Below are 22,448 nucleotides of genomic sequence, written 5' to 3' on the forward strand. Positions count from 1 at the left end.
TCTCCTTGGTTTCACTGTAATTCTTAGAATTTTTTTGGTTTTTTGATCCTAAATTGTACTTTCATATGACACTCCTCTGGAGGATACCCTGTTGGGGGTTCCTAAGGCAGACAAAGATATACTTCGACATATTAACAAGTGGTGAATAGTTTTGTCAATCACGGCAAAGCAGTATTGAGAAATTACAAACTATAAGGATGACTGTCTCAAGAAGTCGGTTTCAATGCAGCTGTATATGTAGCTAAGTGTCACTCTAAGTATGTATCTAAGTATGTTTTGCCTCTAAACAACACTTCACAGTATGTAAACTATCTTTCGTAATATAAACATAAATTGTTCTTGTTTAAAAAATAAAAGAATGAAGTCGTGTTCTCTTTTACATCCCAGAACACTATAGATGTTGGACCTAGATTTGCTAGCATAATTTTGGCTATACCTTTCATACTTTTTTCCAAATTTGAATCAATCAACCTATGGTGTTGTTCAAGCTCAACATAAAAACAATATCAAATTCCATTAAATATAGCATCGAGATGGGGAGAAAGGGAATACTGTGATTGTAAGTAGTAAATAATGAGAACGACCAAATTTTGTTTTATGCATAAGTCATTCCTCATGGAAGTAAAATTCCCAAATTTTGCTTTCCATGCTTTTGTTGTAGTCCTATTCACCAGTCATTCTTGATGGTATTAAGCCTTAGCAATAATAATCAGCACAGTTTTGATAAATAAAGATGTTTTCTTCCTTTGTTCTTTATTCTAGTTCCGTTTCTGAATGAAACGAATTCCTATGCATTTCCTATGTTTGTGTGTAAGTGAGTGAAGCATAGATGCAATAAAGCTGTTGAACTTGAGCAACAATGGAATGAAGGAAATTATATTCCAAAGCTTGAAACACAGGACTGAAGCATGAACAAGTGAAAAATACCAAAAAATCCACCAACAAAGTGATCACTGGAAAGGAAAATATAATTATAGTATCTTCGGAGCCAATCAACCATCCACTGTCAACCTAATCTTCTATATGATGTATTTGGATTTTCATTACTAATCTCTATGGCTAAACTTGGCATAGCATGCTCACTACATCTTTTATCCATAACAAAACAGAAAACTGAGAACTGAAAAAATAATGCATAACTTCATATTCAGGGAATAGCTACTTCCTAAAAGAGATTCTGGAAATACAAACAACCTCATTAAACAAAGTGAAGGAAGCATCAGCTGATCCTGAACTCAATTATATGTCTCTATAAAATAGCATTAAGGAAACTGTTTCTATAAAGCATTATGTGCAACTCAGCATGGACAAAGAATCAAGGTTTGACTTAAAATCAGGCAAGACTTAAGACTTAATTCAGGAAAGTTGGGCAAAAGAAAATAACTTGGACAAAACTTTTATTTTCTAGTTGTCAAGTTTTACCTGATTCTTGCCCAAGCCCAAGTCAGATCCTGAGATAACTCTCAAGTTTTGTTTGAGTCTGAGTTAGACCCTGAGTTCTGACCAAGTTAAGCTTCAACTCCGTCTGATCTGCTCATATTTAGATCCCAGCAGAGTCAGACTAGCCAAGTTAACTCAGCTGAGTCTGGTAACTATGGATACAATTATCTTTACCAGCTAACGTAGCAATGGCCCAAACGTGATATGAAAAATAAATATAATGTGATAGAGTCATCACATTGTATGTTGGTTAAAAACACAGTAATAGTGAATTCCATGCATGCAGCCATTAGCCGTAAGATAGAATATGGATGGCTAATTTATTCTCAATTGCTAGCGGGCAAAGACCAATGGAATGAACAAAGATTGATAGTAAACAAACTTAATTCAAATAATGAGGATTAAGTCAAAGATTATAAAACAAATTGAATGGAAACACTAAAACCCTGTTGAACCCTGTTTTTTAAATTTTATTTGCTGATGATCAAAAATGCCGAAGCTTTTATACTGAAAGACCAAACTTGACAGCTGAATACTGGAAGACAAAGTTTATGGAAATTTTTTATATTTTAAGCTAGTAGGACAATGTTCTCTGCTAAGGACAATACCCCAAGGGCCTAACCAATATTCTCTCGCCAGGCCATAAGACTGGTTTAGGGCGATGTACCTTGCAGATGATGCATCGCCTCTTATGAATCCTAAGTTGTACGAATGGTTGATGAACAGATAAATGCAAATTGGGAGACTGGGGGTTATCCATATAGACATTCTTAGTCTCTATTCTCAGTTATCTTTGTGATATCCATATCCACAATAACTGCAATTCTTATTGCTACAGTGGCATGTCCCATTAATAGCCCTCTTACTCTTAACACAAGCTTTTAGGAGTAGCAAAATGAATTACTTCCACTAAATCTGTAACTTCAAATTTATTAGGCATTTACATTACTAATATGAGAAAGCAACTCTGATTACTATTACGAAAAAGCAACTCCTATCACTAATTTACAAAAGAGGGAAGAAAACCTGAACACATAAACAATGGAAACCAAAATAACACTGACAAAAAAGCCATGTAGAACGTAAAAAGTTGTCCTCCAGTTGTAGAACAGGCAATGGTAACCAAAATAACACAGATACAAAAGCCATGTAAAACATGAAATGTTGTTCTCCAGATGCAGAACATAAAATGCAACCAGTAAGGTAGTGAGTGCAACCAGTAGGTTTATCAGCGCAGCCAACAAGTTTATGAGTGCAACAGCAGTTGATGGTTACTTTCCAGTGATTTCCAGCATTGAAATGGTTACATCTTCATCTCAAAGTGCTAGCCAAGTCATTAAATCCCCATTGTTCAAAGTAATTATCCTCTTTTGTCACCATACCACCAAATTGACTCTCAGGCCAAGGGAAGAACACATGAATTTAATTGTCACAAAGTGATAAGTTTTGCCAAGAGTCTTGCACACCCATAAGGGCCCACCTTTTGCATGAGTGGTCATGGAGTCTAGCTCCACCCTAATACACTCAACATGCTGAACAGGATGCCTTATATAAGAAACACAAGCCAAGCCGAAATTGCAGACAAAGCAACTCAAGGAGAATGCATCCCCTGGAAGGAGGACCCACCATTCAACAAGTACCTCTGATTGTCTAAGTAGCAAGGTAGGAACAGTAGTCAGATGGCAGAAAGGATGCCATGTGGTACAGTGAAGGAAAAGAAGTTGACAGGAAGATCACAAGGTGCACTTTTGCATGTTGGAACATCTATTTCCATTTGCTCACCATCCTGGAACAACATCCTTCAGATTGAAAAATGAATATCTGAGAGGACACAAGCCCCAATTCTCAAAAGGTGAGAACAACATTGTTTTCAAAGGACAGGAATCTTATGAAGGGGTGCTTGAAGAGAAATCTAGTTGAAATAAATCTGGAGTTTCCATTTATTCTGATGGTTGGAAAATTTATCATTGCTTCTTCACAGAGTAGTCACATGCCCATTTATGCCACACACTGCCCAGTACAAGAGAAAAATACAGGATCGACATATTAACAGGTGATGAATAGTTTTGTCAATCACGGCAAAGCAGTATTGAGAAATTACAAACTATATGGATGACTGTCTCAGTAAGTCAGTTTCAATGCAGCTGTTTATGTAGCGAAGTGTCAGTCTAAGTATGTATCTAAGTAGGTTTTGTTGTAGTCCTATTCACCAGTCATTCTTCATGGTATTAAGCCTTAGCAATAATAATCAGCACGGTTTTGATAAATAAAGATGTTTTCTTCCTTTGTTCTTTATTCTAGTTCCGTTTCTGAATTAAACGAATTCCTATGCATTTCCTATGTTTGTGTGTAAGTGAGTGAATCTTAGATGCAATAAAGCTGATGAACTTGAGCAACAATGGAATGAAGGAAATTATATTCCAAAGCTTGAAACACAAGACTGAAGCATGAACAAGTGAAAAATACCAAAAAAATCCACCAACAAAGTGATCACTGGAAAGGAAAATATAATTATCGTATCTTGGGAGCCAATCAACCATCCACTGTCAACCTTATCTTTTATATGTTGTATTTGGATTTTCATTACTAATCTCTATGACTAAACTTGGCATAGCATGCTAACTACATCTTTTATCCATAACAAAACAGAAAACTGAGAACTGAGAAATAATGCATAACTTCATATTCAGGGAATAGCTACTTCCTAAAAGAGATTTGGTACAAAAGAGATTCTGGAAATACAAACCTCATTAAAAAAAGTGAAGGAAGCATCAGCTGATCCTGAAATCAATTATATGTCTATAAAATAGCATTAAGGAAACTGTTTCTATAAGGAATTATGTGCAACTCAGCATGGACAAAGAAACAAGGTTTGACTTAAAATCAGGCAAGACTTGAGACTTAATTCACGAAAGTTGGGCAAAAGAAAATAACTTGGACAAAACTTTTATTTTTTAGTTGTCAATTTTTACCTGATTCTTGCCCAAGCCCAAGTCAGATCTTGAGATAACTCTCAAGTTTTGTTCGAGTCTGAGTTAGACCCTGAGTTCTAACCAGGTTAAGCTTTGACTCTGTCTGATCTGCTCAAATTTAAATCCCAGCAGAGTCAGACTAGCCAAGTTAACTCAGCTGAGTCTGGTAACTATGGATACAAGTATCTTTACCAGTTAAGGTAGCAATGGCCCAAACGTGTTATGAAAAGTAAATACAATGTGCTGAGTCATCACATTGTATGTTGGTTAAAAACACAGTAATAGTGAATTCCATGCATGCAGCCATTAGCCGTAAGAGAGAATATGATGGCTAATTTATTCTCAAATGCTAGCGGGCAAAGGCCAATGGAGAGAACAAAGATTGATAGTAAACAAACTTAATTCAGATAACGAGGAGCAAGTCAAAGATTATAAAACAAACTGAATAGAAACACTAAAACCCTGTTGAACCCTGTTTTTAAAATTTTATTTGCTGGTGATTAAAAATTCCGAAGCTTTTATACTCAAAAACCAAACTTGACAGCTGAATACTGGAAGACAAAGTTTATGGAAATTTTTTATATTTTAAGCTAGTAGGACAATGTTCTCTGCTAAGGATAATACCCCAAGGGCCTAACCAATATTCTCTCGCCAGGCCATATGATTGGTTTTAGGTTGACGTACCTTGCAGATGGTGCATCGCCTCTTAGGAATCCTAAGTTGTACGAATGGTTGATGAACTGATAAATGCAAATTGGGAAACTGGGGTTTATCCATATAAACATTCTTAAAATCAATTTCTCCACCTTTATGTTATTCTATCGTCTCTATTCTCAGTTATCTTTGTGATATCCATGTCCACAATAACTGCAATTCTTATTACTACAGTGGCATGTCCCATTAATAGCCCTCTTACTCTTAGCACAAGATTTTAGAGTAGCAACATGAATTACTTCCACTAAATCTGTAACTTCAATTTTATTAGGCATTTACATTACTAATATGAGAAAGCAACTCCAATTACTATTACGAAAAAGAAACTCCTTTCACTAATATACAAAAGAGGGAAGAAAACAGAACACCTAAACAATGGCAACCAAAATAACACTGATACAAAAGCCATGTAGAACGTAAAATGTTGTCCTCCAGTTGTAGATCAGACAATGGTAACGAAAATAACACAGATACAAAAGCCATGTAAAACATGAAATGCTGTTCTCCAGATGTAGAACATAAAATGCAACCAGTAAGGTAGTGAGTGCAACCAGTAAGTTTATCAGCGCAGCCAACAAGTTTATGAGTGCAAAAGCAATCGATGGTTACTTTCCAATGATTTCAAGCATTGAAATGGCTACCTCTTTATCTCAAAGTGCTAGCCAAGTCATTAAATCCCCATTGGTCAAAGTAATTATCCTCTTTTGTCACCATACCACCAAATTGACTCTCAGGTCAGGGGAAGAACACATGAATTTAAGTGTGAAAAAGTGATAAGGTTTGCCAAGAGTCTTGCACTCCCATAAGGGCCCACTTTTTGCATGAGTGGTCATGGAGTCTAGCTCCACCCTAAACACTCAACATGCTGAACAGGATGCCTTATATAAGAAACACAAGCCAAGCCAAAATTGCAGACAAAGCAACTCAAGGAGAATGCATCCCCTGGAAGGAGGACCCACCATTCAACAAGTACCTCTGATTGTCTAAGTATCAAGGCAGGAACAATAGTCAGATGGCAGAAAGGATGCCACGTGGTACAGTGAAGGAAAAGAAGTTAATAGGAAGATCACAAGGTGCACTTTTGCATGTTGGAACATCTATTTCCTTTCGCTCACCATCTTGGAACAACATGCTTCAGATTGAAAAATGAATATCTGAGAGGACACAAGCCCCTATTCTCAAAAGGTGAGAACAACATTGTTTTAAAAGGATAGGAATCATATTAAGGGGTGCTTGAAGAGAAATCAAGTTGAAATAAATCTGGAGTTTCCATTATTTCTAATGGTTGAAAAATTTATCATTTCTTCTTCACTGAGTAGTCCCATGCCCATTAATGCCACACCCTGCCCAGTACAAGAGAAAAATACAGGATTTATTGCAAAAAAGTTTAATGAATCTGATACAAAAAATTAGACCCCATTTTGTGGTGTAGATCATCAGAGACAATGTGTCTGGTTGCAAAGTTGTCGGGATAATGGTGGAGAGCCGGTACCCCAACATTTTTGAACTCCATGCATAGTGCAAAGGTTGAACCTTCTTTTCCAACATATTTCTACAAAAACACCCTGGATTGTGTAACATGTAGATAAGTGCAAGATAAACGACCACAAATATCCAGCTAATTTCGTAGAATTCTCTAATTTAAAGTTACTGAAAGTAGCTAAGACTGGATATTATACCTACTTCACTTTTATGCAACATCTCATAGAAGCTTTAACAAACAATGTTAAAAATAATTGTAGGTGTTTGGAGGCAGTCAGAAATCAAGGTTGCGATGATTCAAGCTTGTATTGCTGACAAGGATTGGTGGCAAATGATTTGTTTGGTTACTACTTTCGTTGAGCTTATTGTTGATATGGTTTGGAATGTAAATATTGCAAAACCTTGTTTGGGGTATTCACAAGACATGGATGAAATAATAGGGGCATTAAAAGAAATCTCAGATGGAGAGAATGTAAATAGTAATATAGATGATGCAGGCTTGATCTCATAGGTCAATGTTGTTCTCATTGATCGGTGAGACAAATTCAATGTCCCTCTGCACATGTTGACACGTGCATTTAATCCTAAATTCTACAATGATATCTTCCTTTAAGGTAGAAAAAAGAGGAAGGCTACACACATATTTTTCTAGATATGCAGAGGATATAAGATTTTATAATATCCCATGATATGGGAGAAAGAATAATAAATGTCATATATTATTAATCATTTTACAAAAACACATCACAGGGTTATCCCAAGGTAGGCTACCCAATTACATTGGATACATATGCAACTCTTTCACCTTTCTCCTGATACACTGCATCATTTATAGTACCATAAGATGATTAAGGTGATCTAACCACCTAACCTTGTGATAAATTATAACTCTAGTCATATTATATTATGAACACGTTATTATAAACATGGTTACTTATACATAATGTATTAATATCATTATTATCTTGGAGCTTGTCTTTTCTCCCCCAATAAAGGTTACACTAGTTTGGGGCCTAAAATAGGATAATGTGTGCCAATGTTTCTCCTAGAATATGATGCTCTAAAATTGGATAATGTGGACTATGTTTCCACTAGGTTAACTGCAATCCCACATGAAGCAATGTCTTTGTTAGCTTTCAAAGTTACCCCAAGAGAGTTTACACCTATGTTGCAGGAAACTTCTAGGAACCCGATGTTTCGGGCCGTACTCGTGCCCTAAACTCTGAAACTCCGCTAAAACTTGGCCGAAACTCGACCATCATATAATCATCTATAAGAGTTTATATAGACTTGGTTTTCCTTCAAAATTGTCATCTATGGGTGTTATTCCCTTTTTTCTTGCAAGATAATGTGCTATTAACTTATTTATAATTTTTTTTTATTTATATATATATATGATGTTTCAGCTGAAGTTTAGGCTGATGTTTCCATTTTTGGGAGTCGACATTTCAAAACATACCCGTTTCGGAAACTTTGAAACATTTCAGTGTTTTGTGCAACTTAGGTTTACACCATCCCTAGGGGTGCTTCATGTGATGTGGAGTTCATGATGTATGGGTGACACTTGGTTTTTCCATGATGCGCGTGCACATGTGGAGGTGGCTTGATCCTAGATTTCCAAACCTTGAATGGATGCTTATTTGGCTTTCTTCCTTGAAGCATTGGAGACCTTTAGACAACTTGCCAACATCCTTTATACAAGCTACATGGAGGTTTCTTGCTTGCTTGTGGGGATACCTTGCTTGGAGGAGGAGCACTTGGCATTCCAAAGGAGAGCATTGAGCCCTAGATGGCATGTGCACACTTGGATTACTTGTAAGGAGGCTTATAGGCTTATACTTGACTACTTATGTGGCTTTTTCCATCGAGTGTTAGAGACCTTCAAACAACTTGGTGACATTCTTCATACTAGCCACATGAAGGTTGGTTGCTTGCTTGTGCAGATGCCTTGGTTTGGAGGAAAAGCACGTAGCAATTTGGAGGGCATTAAACCCTATATGGTTTGGGCACACTTGGGTTGCTTGCATGGAGGCTTATACTTGACTTGACTCTTGAGGATACTCGAGTTGAAGGAGTGGTCATGTAGGTGTGGTGGACCTTGAGGAGCACGTATCTTTCAAGGAGCATTGGAGATTGGGAGTGTTGTGGAAGACAAAAATTGGACACGTCCTATGATACATTAATGCACTGGATCCTTTCTTAATGGCCAATATCACCTTAGGGCTTGATATGTGTCTTTTGGAGTGGAGTGTGCTTCACATGTGTGGACCTACTTGTTAGAAATAGGTTGCTTGTAAGAATTTAGGCCCACTTGATATCAGTGATCTCTCTTACCTCTCATATCAATAAAGGAAAGCGAGAGTCATTCCATTCAATCATTCATTCACCATCTTGTGTAAGAAATGTGAGAACTGAAGCGCAGCTCTCTCTCTCTCTCTCCTTGTAGTCTTCTTTAGTGTTTTTTGCCACACTTGGGATGATTGCATGAAGGCCTATGCTTGAGTTGAGTACGCTTGAGTTGAGGGAGTGGTCATGTAGGTGTGGTGGACCTGGAGGAGCACATTTATTTCAAGGAGCATTGGAGATTTGGAGCATTGTGGAGGAGGAAAATTGGACACATGCTATGGGGCATTAATGCCTTGGATCCTTTCTTAGTGGACAACATCACCTTGGGGCTTGATATGTGACTTTTTGAGCTGAGTGTGCTTCACATGTGTGGACATGTTTGTTGGAGACAGTTTGCTTGTAAGAGTTTAGGCTCACTTTATATCATTGATCTCTCTTATCTCTCATATCAATAAAGGAAAGAGAGAGTAATTCCACTCAATCATTATTCGCCATCTTCTGTAAGAAATGTGAGGAGTGAAGTGCACCTCTCTCTCTCCTTGTACTCCTCTTTAATTTTTTCTCTCACTTTGTTTGGAAAATTCAAGTGAAATTCCAAGGTTAGGGTTTCACCCTAGGGACGTAAAGAAGAATAGGGTATGATAAAACACAGGGAAGAAGAAGCATAGTTAAGGAGGAGACGAGGAGATATCTAGGACACTTGTCTATGTCCTTGTAATGGCTTTGAGTGTTGAAAATAGTAGCGAGAAAGGTCCTTCTTTTACTTGTGCCTTAGTCAAAGAGACCAAAAAGCAGTTTTCCTTACCATGCACAAGTTCCTAAAATTTAGGACAAATTCCTAAAGATTAGGGCGAGTTCCTATAAGTTAGGATAGTTCATGAAGCAGTTTGACTTATGCGTGGAAATAGAAAGCTTAGTTTGTTGTCTGCTAGTGCAAGTTATTTTTGGGAAAAGACAAACTAGAGAGTCTTGCCTTCTAATTTGAGGCGGGACGAGTTGTGTGAGTTAGTTAACTCATCAATCACAAAATCAATTCCTAAAATAAAAACTAGCCAGATTTAGCCTATTTGAAAAACTTATAAGGACTCAGGAGGACCAAGCACAAAATTATTCAATTGCTTTGTGAGCACGAGTTGGTGAGACAAAGAAATAAAGAGAACATGTTTGTGTGTGTGAGAGCTTGTAAGAGGAATAGTTTGCAAGAGGAGCTTGTGCACAGATTGGTAAAGGATATTTTTCCCCTTGGAATTGGAATAGCAATTAGGAGCTATTTCCTAGTTAAATCAAAGCATCCTATGCGCATTGATTGAGGGAAGCAGATCAAGGGTCTTGCAGGTATTTCAAGCTTAGGACAAGCTTCCAAAATCATATTGGTTTCCAGTGAAACAAAGTTGTATTGCAAGAGATATCTTTCTCATTTTCTATCAATAAAATTCAATCAAGCAGAGGGTTTTACCAGTTGGGTTCCCTAGAAAGATTGTATTGTTGAATTGTGTGATTGTGTATTTATTTCTATTCCTATTCTGTTGCAAATAAGTAGAGAAATTTTTTGTCTATATGAAAATAAATTAGTTCCAAATTTTTCATATTAACAATTGCAGAATTTTTGGATTTTCTACATGGTATCAAAGCAAAGATAAGAGTAAAGGTCAACACATAGAGTTTAGATTGGGGAATGACAGATAAGGGCACCGCAACCCTAAGGAGCCAAGCCAATGTCTGGAAAAGAGGACGAGGTTAGTTCTATTTCTCTAGTTTTGGTCTTGCCTTTTAGGAGCAGATGTTGGCCGAGTTTGTTTGGAAGTTTTGGGCAGATTTCCTCTGTGTAGCTAAGTTCTGGTTTTAAGAAGAGGGTTGAGACCCCAGTGAGTAGTGCATTGAAGGGCTGAAAAAAACCTAGTTTCTTGCAAGATAGAGAACCGCATACTCTAGTGGACCAGTGCAGGAGATGAGGGTCTGTATGAGTGGTATAACACAACTTTTGATGATTGCTTTGGTGGCCAAACACAGGGCACTCTTGTAGATGTTCAGGAACCCTAAAGGGAGGGTCGAATATTCAAAAAAGAGTGCTCACATCCGAGTTCTTTTAGGACAGAAGAATACGTCTTGAAGAGGTAAGGGATTGTCTTTCCAAGTTGAATGTTGCAAAGTGATGGAGGGTTGTCTGTAGAAATTTTGAATAATATAACACTTATTCACAGAGATTATCCTGATTATACACTATTGCAGAATGCATGCATAATACATAACCTCCTCTACCATTGATCATCAATTTGCAGTATTCAGAAACAATGGCATGCGCACATTGAAGCATCAATCACACATATCAACACAGTGTATCACGGGGAAAGCATACAGCTGAAAACCCCCAACTATCTGTATATTATATTGATTGAGAACATGTAACAATACATAGTACAATACTCCTCGCAAGTACTCAGTACTATCTCCACCTGTTACACACAAACTAGCTCAAATCCGAATCAATCACCAGTTCAAATCTCCTCCGCTGCTTGCCTGCCTCCACTGCGCAATCCTACATGAGAAATGGATGAGTATGGCTGATCCAAACTCATATTTTCTTGGCTGAACCACGCAATCCTCATTGGCAAAACTCAATCCATTGATTGTGCAAATCTCATGCACAACTATAGTCACAACTGACAGCTATCTTGCCCTTTCACTCACCTCTAACACCTGTCTCCACTGAACTGTCCATGCACTGAGTTAACTGATGTATTCTTTAGTTGATTTATGAGTTAATAATTAGTGAATTAATTAATAATTAATTCACACCACTCATCACTAGTGTATTCTGCAGTTAGACTAAATACAACTAGTTCAACCAAGTCAAACTGAACACAACTCCATCAACTCCCCAATCAACTCCACCAAACTCAACCACTTGAGTTGTAACTGAAGTCCATCATGCAATAGCTCAACTGACTCATAAGAAAAGCGTATTTCCTTCTGGCAGCTACATGTGCCACAACTGTAGCTCGAACTGAAGTGCTCCAAGAGGATAAGATAATGTTTATAGTCCAAATATTATTAAGAGCTAATAATATTTGATTGTTCTATTTTTAGCCTGGCAGTCTAAAAATAGACTCCGCCCATATGTCTAAAAATAGATGTCCATATATTTTTACCAACATGACCAATCATCCACAAATAGCATCCTGCAACTCATAGACCATGATCCATATGTCTAAAAGTAGACATAGTCTAAAAATAGAGTTTGCGCCAAAAATAGCCTGTGTGCCCACTTAGTGAAGGCGACTTCTTTTCAATAAGCTCCATCATCTTGTTGCATTCTCAACATTGTCAATTAGGGAAATTGACATTTGTTTATCTTACCTAGTTTAGTCACATAGAGGTTGTTAGAAGATTGATATGTGGTCAGTGCTTTATGCCCTAGTTGAGACTTATCTCCTATGCAAGAACAGTTCCATAAGATAGTCCCTATGTGGTCTATTTCAGAGAAGAAAAGAGGTCGAAACCTAATTCAGATCGTGGAAATGACAGTTGGTGTTTGGACTGTAGGTTGGGATGTCTTGAAGTGGAGGTTAGTGGGCAGAATCAAGGAAATGATGGAGGTATGTTCATATGTGATGAACAGCAATGCTTGGAAACCTAGATCAATCAAGGTGTTGATTGTGTGTGAGGGAAGTTTAAGTAGCCTATGTTCAGTCTTATTGGAGTAGCCAAAGAGAGATTGATAGTGGAAGATTTGACGGTCGGGGATGCAAGCATTCTAAAGTAGCAGAACTTGCAGTGACCAACGGAAGAGGAGGCAAAGTACCTGCCAAATGTGTTCAATTAGGAGCATCCTTCCACATGACCGAGAACAAGAGTTTCAGCCACCTGAAGGAGAAGTACATGCGATTTCAGATTGAGCTAGGAGATGATGGCCAGTATGCAGCTAGAGGAGTTGGTACTGTCAATTTTCAGAGGGAGTCAAGGAGTCACATTATTTTTCTTCTTGAATATGAATTGTACAAGAAGGTTCGAAACATCAAGATCCTAAATCTAATGCGATGAACACTGAAAATAATCTACTACCAATCTTCTTCATCTCAAAGATGTCCTCTATGTGTTGAAGAAAAAGTAACTAGGTTCAATTTTCATTATGACTTGTAAATATAATACTATGAAAAGAAACATTTATTATTCCTTGCATCATGGGTTTCATGAGCAAGATGTGTTTACCATAGCTCAAAGACATCTTATTGATGTCTTTAGGATTTTGTGTCTTAACATAAGTATTGTTGAATTCATGTCTAAAGGATCTACGCTTCAATGACCAAGTGTCACTATCCCTTGCAAGTCGGCTAAATGAAAAACAATGATCTCCTTGATAAGTCGGCCCAGCTGATGGCTCACATATCGGCCTAATGTATGTCAACGCTAACCCATATATATAACGCATGGAGTGGCATTACAAGGACAGAAATTCGGATCATCTCTGAAGAAGAAAAGCAAAGAATAAATACACAGAACCACAATGACTCAGTGAAGCTCAGATACAAGTCTGTCTCTTGGTGAAGTTTGTCTCTCGGTGGAGCTCATAATACAATCTATCCAATGGAGAAATCATCTATCTCACTCTGAGGTCTGTCTCTCGGTGAAGTTTGTCTTTCAGTGAAACTCGAATGATCTATCTTCTCTAGGTATAAGACTGTCCTATCACTGCCAGCATAGCGAAGAACTCAACACACTGTCTCAAAGCCTGTGTCATTCAAGATAAAGAGAAGAACTGTGGTAGCCAAGAAGCAGTGGACTATGATAAGAAGGCGAATGTATAAGGAGGCCAAAATCTTAAGGAGTACAGTGTCATAAAGACAAAATACTGTGAAACGAAGACTGAATAGTGCAAGGGAGAGTGACAAGCATATTGAAGGTAGTATTTAGTCAAAGTTTTGTCAAGGGTCTTGGTATTCATCCACTAAACATCTATAAGAAGAGATTCAAGGGTTTTACTCTCAAGAGGAGAGGTTTTGCCCTGGCTTGGAGCCAACATACTATGTACTTGTTCTACTATTGATCTTTTATTTTGATAATTGTTTGAAGATTGCACTAACATAACAAAGATAAACATATTGAAGAGAAAGACAACACAAACATTATCAATAAGTCCAAGAAGAATCATTAATCCATAATTTGCCCTAGATTATTCAACATGGTTTCAGAGCTATGGTTCAAAGATGGCATGAAGGAGATCAACTATATCACAGAAAAGATGGTAAAGAAGTGCTCATCTTTAGCTGGACTAATCAAGCAATACTTCAAAACAGTATGGAGTAAATTCTTCTCTTCCCAAGATCCAAAAGATTCAAGAAATGAAGGATTGTTCTCAGCTCTCTCCGGAACATTCCAAGATGAAAACATATGGGTAATAGACAGTGGAGCTTCAAGGCATATGACCAGGTATCACAAGCAACTCAAGACCTTGTCTAAAGGAAAATCTTCATACTCAGTGGAGCTTGGTGACAACAAAAGCTATCCCGTCAAAGGAATTGGATCAACATCAATTGCGTTGGAAGGTGGAGGTAACATTCATCTCAACAACATATTATATGTTCCAGGTTTGTACAAAAATATAATTTCAATTTCATCTCTAGAAGAAAAGGGAGATAGAGTTGCTTTTATTGATGGTAAAGTAGTAGTTTGGGCCAAAGATTCAAGCATTGAAAAAGCTAGAGTCATTGGAGTTAGAGAAGGCAGACTATACAGACTCTCATCTCCTCAAAATCAAGCACTTGTCCACATTGAGATAAGCCCATGTGAATTATGGCATAGAAGATTGGGCCATCTCCATTACAAAATTCTACCAACCCTAAATTCCATTGTAAATGGGATTCCAAATCTTAAAGAAGAACATGAAGGAGTCTGCAAAGGTTGTGCCCTGGGAAAGAGTACAAAGAAACCATTTGCTAACAGCACATCTAGAGCTCAAGAGATTCAAGGAAAACTTGGGTTTTTCTCTGGACATTTGTCCAAAAATAATTGTGTAAATTTTTATGTGTGTGTGCTAGCATGATTCTCAATTTCCAACGCTATTATTTTCCGCAATTTAATTTGTGAAGGTTGCAGTGTATTTATTTCGATATTTTTCCGTAGCAAATAAATTGTTAATTAATTAACAATTAGGAGAAATAATATCACTTGTTGCAATATGGTTCCAGTTTGGAATTTTCACAATTAGTTATGTTTCCCTAGTTTTGGTTTGGTCATGTAGAAGCAGGATGCTGGCCGAGTTTGTTTGGAAGTTCTGGGCACAAATTATGGGCAGATTTCCTATGTGTTGCAGGCCACATAAGTTCTGGTTTTAAGGAGGGTTGATACCCTTCTAAGCATTGTATTGAAGGGTTGTAAAGTCCTAGTTTCTTGCAGGAAAGAGGGTCGCATACTCTAGTGGACTAGCGCAGGAGATGAGGGTCTGTATGAGGGAAATAACGCAATTTTTTTAGGACTGTTTTGGGGGCCAAAAGTAGGGCACTCCTGTAGTTGTTCAGGAACCCTAAAGGGGAGGTCAAATCCTTAGAAAAGAGTGCTCAAATTTGAGTTCTTTCAGGACAGAAGAATACGTTTTAAAGAGGTAAGGGATTGTCTTTCCAAGTTGGTCATTTTTCCCTGAAATCGAGTTGAGATTTGTTTGAATCAAAAATTTGTGTTGTTTAGTCTACATAATCAAAGCGCTCGAGGTATTTTCAGGGCATTGAATCGTTTTGCATTCAAAAAATCATTTGAAACTATAAAAAATCACAACCCTGCTCAAAATTGTATCGCTTGATTGCAACCAAAATAGAGAAAACTTGGGATTTAAACGACGACATTTTTTCAATGTTAACCACATTGAGATGATTGATAGCGCTTTGAACCTCAATCTAAGATACTCTCCTCGCTCAAGAATGATGTTTTTGATGGAGAATGACAAGGATCACAATCCAAGATGCTATCCCTTTCAACAGGACTTGAGAATGAAAAATTTGCAATGCAATATGTTCTTCCTTTAAACATCAATCCAATATGCTTTGTCGACACCCATCATTGTTGTGAATCCTTTCAGATCGTGCACTCCCTCGTGTGGCAATCCGTGACATAAAACTAGTAGTTTCTCTTCAAATTGACTCCTCCAAATTAACCATACAATATAGAATCGTTTCTTTCAAAATAGCCATACAATATAAGGTGATATGAAATAAATTGCTTTCCTTTTAGCTTTTTTCCCAAAAAAAGATAACGAAAGGATCAAATTACAATTCTTTATAAATATCAAACCATAAAATATCTTTACATTACGAGATCAATATCAAGCTGCTCCATCAACAATAGCATAAACTTAGATTGTCATTATTGATATAAAAATATCTTTATTTAAATCTCATTAAACAACCTTTAAAAGATAGCATGTTCTTGATATATAGTATTTTTGTTATAAAATCACAAAACATTTTTACATGTTTAATTTCTTATAAAATCACATCATAAATCCGTGAAAATAAAAATAAAAATAATAAGTAATAACTTTAACCAAAGTCATTAACCTTAATTAGTTAATATAAAAAAATAAAAATAAAACCAAATTAAAATTATAATCAATGAAGATTATCACACCCTCTAAATAGATAAGTAAAGTGAGATTAATACGAACACAATAATAATGACTAAGAAGTTACCCTCCCTCTATATTTCCCTTAGAAAGGGTTAACACAACTACAATCTAAGCTCCCATCCAACATAGTGTAAAGCGTGAAAGGGTCGTGAGAGTATAGACTAAGTTTGAGTGTATATATTATATATATATATATATATGTATGTATATGTAATTTATGAAAGTATATATGTGAAATAATGTCATATAATTTCTTACCTTTGAACTTTAAACGTCGTTATATAGATAATTAGAAAGAGACTGACATTGCGCTTTTTTGCAAAGCTGGAAGCAAGCTTTTTTTGCAGAGTTGAAAGCATGACCGTTGAATCCAACCATTATTTATTTGCAACCCTGGTCAGAATCGCTGCCTTTTCCATTCCCTCTCCTTCTCCCATGGCTGCCTGCACTGTATGGGTCGTCCTGTGTGTATTGAGTCTTGGAGCTCCATGTCATGTCATGTTTTGTTTTGTTTGTATGAGTTTTGTCTGGTTTGGTCTGTCTGAGTTTTGTCTGGTCTGGTTTTGTCTTGTTTGTCTTGTGTATGTGTGTTGTGCTGTGCGGTACTGGGAGGTGGAGGTAGACATTCACATCAATTCATTTTTGTTTAAATCAGCAGGCGAGCGCTAAAGGAGGATTCAATCCCATCCCAAGTATGTATATGAGAAGATATCCACCCACATCCATCAGGCTTCTCAATACCATACCAGGTATGCAAATATCTGTACATGTAATAGTTTCGTTACAGATTTTAGATTGGCTACATACCTTACAAGATATTTAATTATGAATTTTGTAATTCAATGCAATTGACTTGCTCTGTTCTTACAAGATATTTAATTATGAATTTTGTAATTCAATGCAATTGACTTGCTCTGTTGTTGTTCAAGTATTATCGAATTGAATTGGCAGGTTAAACTTAAATATGAATTGGTATTGGTACATCCAAAGGCGTGCGCAAGGATTGAATCCCAGGTAGATTGGGTAAATTTCTTTGCATCTCTCTCTGCTTTTATGGTTATATATTCAAATTAAATGAGTGGGATGAGCAGGAACAAATTTGATTTGAGATCGGCCATTTTGGTTGCAGGGCTGTGTGGTGGCTCCCAACATCCCTGAAATGCATAAATCGCAGTTCCAATGGCAAGGGCCATTATTGTTCTTAACGCAAAATTCCTGCTCTGCTTTGCTCAATTCAACTCAATTCCTGCCTCTTCTTAACACAGTGCCTGCTCTGCTCTGCTCTAACCAATTCCTGCCTCTCGTCAGGGACGGAACCAACCATAAGCTCAGCCTCCACCCGCTGCTGTGTTGCTGAAAATTGAAGCGCTGAGATCATGTGTTACCCACCCACATGCGCTTGGAAATGTGAGTGTGGTGAGAAAGAGTTTGAGTTGCAGCCCACGAAATGAAAGCTAGCGAAATTTGGCAGATGGGTGAGGTTGGGCCAAGCGGAATGGGCGAGGTTGGGCCCAGTGGAATTGGAATTGGAATTGGGCAGATGGGCAAGGTTGGGCCCAGCGGAATTGGAATTGGAATTGGATTTGATAGGTGAAGTGCAGATGGTCGAGGTTGGGAGTGTTATGAAGGGATATCTCAAGGACGAGCAAAGCAATTGAAGATCCTGACCTCGCAATGATGCACACGGAGAACATGAAAGACCATCCACACCTGGGACACCACGGACCGCTGCTGTGTTGCCGAAATTAGCTTACATCCGCGACTCAATGCAACGCAGAATGAACGTGAAATAAGTTTCCCTTTGGATTTGAGGTCCATTTCGATTCAACATAGCATAGGAATGGCGGGATATCTCAAGAGCAATCCTGGCAGTGGTTTCCCTACCTGTACAAGTGTGTGGCCCTTGTTTGGTTGCTGCCTAGCTGTGCCAGTGCGTGGCCCTTGTTTGGTTGCTGCCTACCTGTTCCAGTGCGTGGCCCTTGTTTGGTTGCTGCCTACCTGTGCCAATGCGTGGCCCTTGTTTAGTTGCTGCCTACCTGTTCCAGTGCGTGGCCCTTGTTTTGTTGCCTTACCTGTACCGGTCCCTGTGGGACCTAGTGCATGCGTGGAACAAATTCGGTACTAAAGCTCCAAGGGATTTTCTGTGAATATTAATCCCCGGAATCACAAATCAAATCCAAGGGATCAGATTCTGGATTTTCTGTGAATATTGATCCCCAGAATGACAGATTAGTAAGTAATTTGATTTCATTGGTGTGGGTTTCTAAAATTTGGATAACTCAAAAAGTGTTGTCCTCAACGCTTGAGTAGTTCTTGATGCTTCTGAATTAATTCTTGTCCTCCCATGTCGAATCTTCAGCGGGTAAGTTCTTCCACTTAATGAGATACCCTGAAATTGATCTATTTCGTAGCTGTCGATTTCTCGGTTCTATGACTGCTTCAGGTTCTAATATGATTTATCCTTCCTTATCAAGTTCTCACAATATTGTTTGAACTGGGATCTTCTGCAACTTTTGAATGAGTTCCCACTCCTTTGGGCATATGGATATCTGTAAGGCTTGATGTTTGGAGGAACACTTCCTGGAATCAAATGAATAGCATGATCATGATCATGAATAGGTGGGAGGCCTTTGGGAGTCTCAAATACCTTGGAATGATTGTCCAAAACATTTTGGAGATCTGGTGAAATACATGATTTCGATGTGGGATCCTCTAGTGAACATAATTGTGCAATTACGCCCCGTTGTTCTTTATTTAGAAGGCTTTGTCATGCTGTTAGAGTTGATTATCTTTCCCAGATTCCCTTCGATACCCCTCAATTCAACTTCTTTTCCTTCCCAAAAAAATTTCAAGAAAAGTTCTTGAAAATTAAAAGCTATCATACCCAAAGATTGTAGTCATTGGACTCCTAGTAAAACATCAGCACCACCCATTGAAATGGAAAGCATTGGGCTATTCAATACATATTCTCCCATGGATAGGTTGATATTATGGCACTTTCCAAAGAAATTTATGGTTCCTCCACTTGCAACCATCACTTGACACTCTGGTGCTGGATATAGGAAGCAATTCAATTCCTTGGCTATACAATGAATAAAATTATGGGTACTGCCCGAATCAATCAACACTATTACCTTTTTCTTCTTGATATGTCCTTCTATCTTGATAGTTTGAGGAATGGTAATTTCTCCCAATACATTACAAGATATGGTCGGATTCATTTCTTGATGCTCGATGTGATCTTTCACTTGAACATTTTTCTTCTTGATATGTCCTATATTGATAGTTTGAGGAGTGGTAATTCTGGCCAATGCATTACAAGATATGGTCGGATTCATTTCTTCTTTCTCGATGTGATCTTTCACTTCTTGAACATTTTTCTTATTGATATGTCCTTCTATCTTGAGTGTTTGAGGAGTGGTAATTCTTTCCAATGCTTTACAAGATATGGTCGGATTCATTTCTTCTTTCTCTAGGGTGGGTTCCTGGTGTATATCCTCTTCTTTTGATGTTTCTTGATCCTTTTCTTCCTCCTCTTCATAATCTATGTAAAATAATTTCTTCTCAGCACACTTATGACCTTTAGTGTATTTGCTATCACAATTGTAACAAAGCCCTTTTTCTCTTTTTTTTTCCAATTGTTGTGGTGTAAACCTTGTAGGTTGTGGAAGGCTAGGAGAAAAAACACTTCCATAATTATAGTCATGAGTGGTGGGATTCCTTGTTTCCATAATTTCGCTTTCAATTTTTCTTGCCAACCTGAATGCTTTCTCCAATGAATCAGTTTCCCAAAGACGAACCTTGTGTTGAATGTTATCCTTTAAAGTCCCTAAGAAGACATTAAACATTTTCTTCTCTGGAATATCATTTACCCTTATATTCAATTTTTGGAAGTCCTCAATGTGCTCTGCCATTGAACCATTTTGTTTGAGATTTATCAATTGGCTAAAAAAGGTGTTTCTCTTTGTATCCTCATAATGTGCTATCATTTCCTCCATGAAAATTGACCACGTGACAAGTGGTTTACGAGAACAAAGCCCTTTATACCATAAAAATTGATTCGGTTCTAAATAATTAGATGCAATAAGTACCTTTTGTAACAGTGGTACACCATGTAGATCAAAATATTTCTCCATCTATAGTACCCAATTTACCAAGTCCTTGCCATCAAACTTCCTCATCTCACTTTTTCTTGATTTTAGGAGCTCGATCTTGAAACCACTGTAACTCTGTACTTTCGGATCTTTAAGTTCTGAAATTTTGGTATGTAATAGCCCTCTGAGTCCTCTTTCTAACTCCACAAATCTGATCGCAATTGGATTCCTGAAGAAAGATCTATTCCCAATCTCCCGCGATGACCTAATTATAGACTAGTTCAGTAGAGTGAACTTGTACGACGTGCCACGTGTCACTGTTTCAACTTTAGGTTCTGAAAATTATACCCAAACAAAATACTGTCTGTCATCTTTCTGTAACTTCTTAACGAAATTTCAATCTGATGCTCAAAGAGAACATTATGACGATTTTCCCAAGGTCACCTGTTTAGGATGTAATTCGGGAGTCTGCAAAAACCCTAAATTCCTCAGATCATATATCCGAAAATATAGCGAGACAAGATCTGAAATTCGGACCCGAGGTTCAGACAGATTTCTTCTCAAATGGGTTTTTGTTTTACGTTCTGAAACTTCGTAGCGAAAAAGTTATAGCGAAAATTCCACGATGACCTATTTTAGATGAAATTATGGAGCTTGCAAAAACCCTAACTTCCTCAGATCATATATCCTAAAATATAGTGAGAAAAGATCTGAAATTTGGACCTGAGATTCAGCGAGATTTCCTCTCAAATGCGTTTTTTTTTTAGCTTCTGAAACGTCGCAAAAAAAATATTGTAGCGAAAATTCCACGATGACTTGTTTGGAGGAGCGAAACCCTATAATCCAAAGCTTTGATACCAAATGTTATGAAACCAGCTCACAAAAAGATAGATCAACGCCTTAGAATTCAGCGTTTTCGAGGGGGCAACCTCCTTTACATTACACAAATGAACAATTTTTGGATGATACAAATGACAAGACCTCCTTTCTATATATAGGAGTCTAAGGGGTCATAATATAATCAGAGTTGACATAACAATAATAATGTAAGAGCACAATAATAACAATAGTGGGCTTCTATGGGGCACAATAATAACAATATGGGGACTACATGGGCACAACAATATAATAAGGGGGTTGTACTAATAATAATAAGGGGTTACACTAGTAGTATAGGGACCTTGCACCTATGCAAGAACAGTTCCATAAGATAGTCCCTATGTGGTCTATTTTAGAGAAGAAAAGAGGTCGAGAACTAGTTCAAATCATGGAAATGACAGTGGGTGTTGGGACTGTAGGTTGGGATGTCTTGAAGTGGAGGTTAGTGGGCAGAATCAAGGAAATGTTGTGGGTATGTTCATAGGTGATGAACAATAGTGCTTGGCAGCCTAGATCAATCAAGGTGTTGATTGTGTGTGAGGGTAGTTTGAGTAGCCTATGTTCAGTCTTATTGGAGCAGCCAAAGAGAGATTGATAGTGGCAGCGTTGACGATCGTGGATGCAAGTGTTCTAAAGTAGCAGAAGTTGCAATGATCAACAGAAGAGGAGTCAAAGTACCTGCCAAATGTGTTCAGTTAGGAACATCCTTCCACATGACCAAGAATAAGAGTTTCAGCCACCTGAAGGAGAAGGACATGCAATTTCAAATTGAGCTAGGAGATGGTGGCCAGTATGCAGCTAGAGGAGTTGGTACTGTCAATTTTCAGAGGTAGTCAGGGAGTCACATTATTTTTCTTCCTAGAGATGAACTGTACAAGCAAGTTCGAAACGTCGAGATCCTAAATC

The 22,448-nt window shown here is 37.7% G+C and overlaps 1 protein-coding gene across 2 annotated transcripts in view; it reads right to left on the reverse strand.

Moving 5' to 3' along the window:
• Positions 1–2,484: 2,484 nt before the first annotated feature.
• The window catches only part of LOC149241179 (putative WRKY transcription factor 4), a 55,400-nt gene continuing 35,436 nt past the window's right edge, over positions 2,485–22,448 (reverse strand). Inside the window, exon 3 of one of the 2 annotated variants that reach the window (XR_016246566.1) lies at positions 2,485–3,450. The gene's annotated coding sequence lies outside the window, so the exon portion shown is untranslated. Of the gene's footprint in view, positions 3,451–6,375; positions 6,692–22,448 lie in introns of those variants that run through there. The other variant, XR_016246565.1, reaches the window with a different exon arrangement.

The sequence above is a fragment of the Pinus tabuliformis genome, chromosome 8 (genome assembly GCF_031772625.1).
Source record: "Pinus tabuliformis cultivar Carrire ecotype Pingquan chromosome 8, CPIR1, whole genome shotgun sequence".
Taxonomy (NCBI): domain Eukaryota; kingdom Viridiplantae; phylum Streptophyta; class Pinopsida; order Pinales; family Pinaceae; genus Pinus; species Pinus tabuliformis.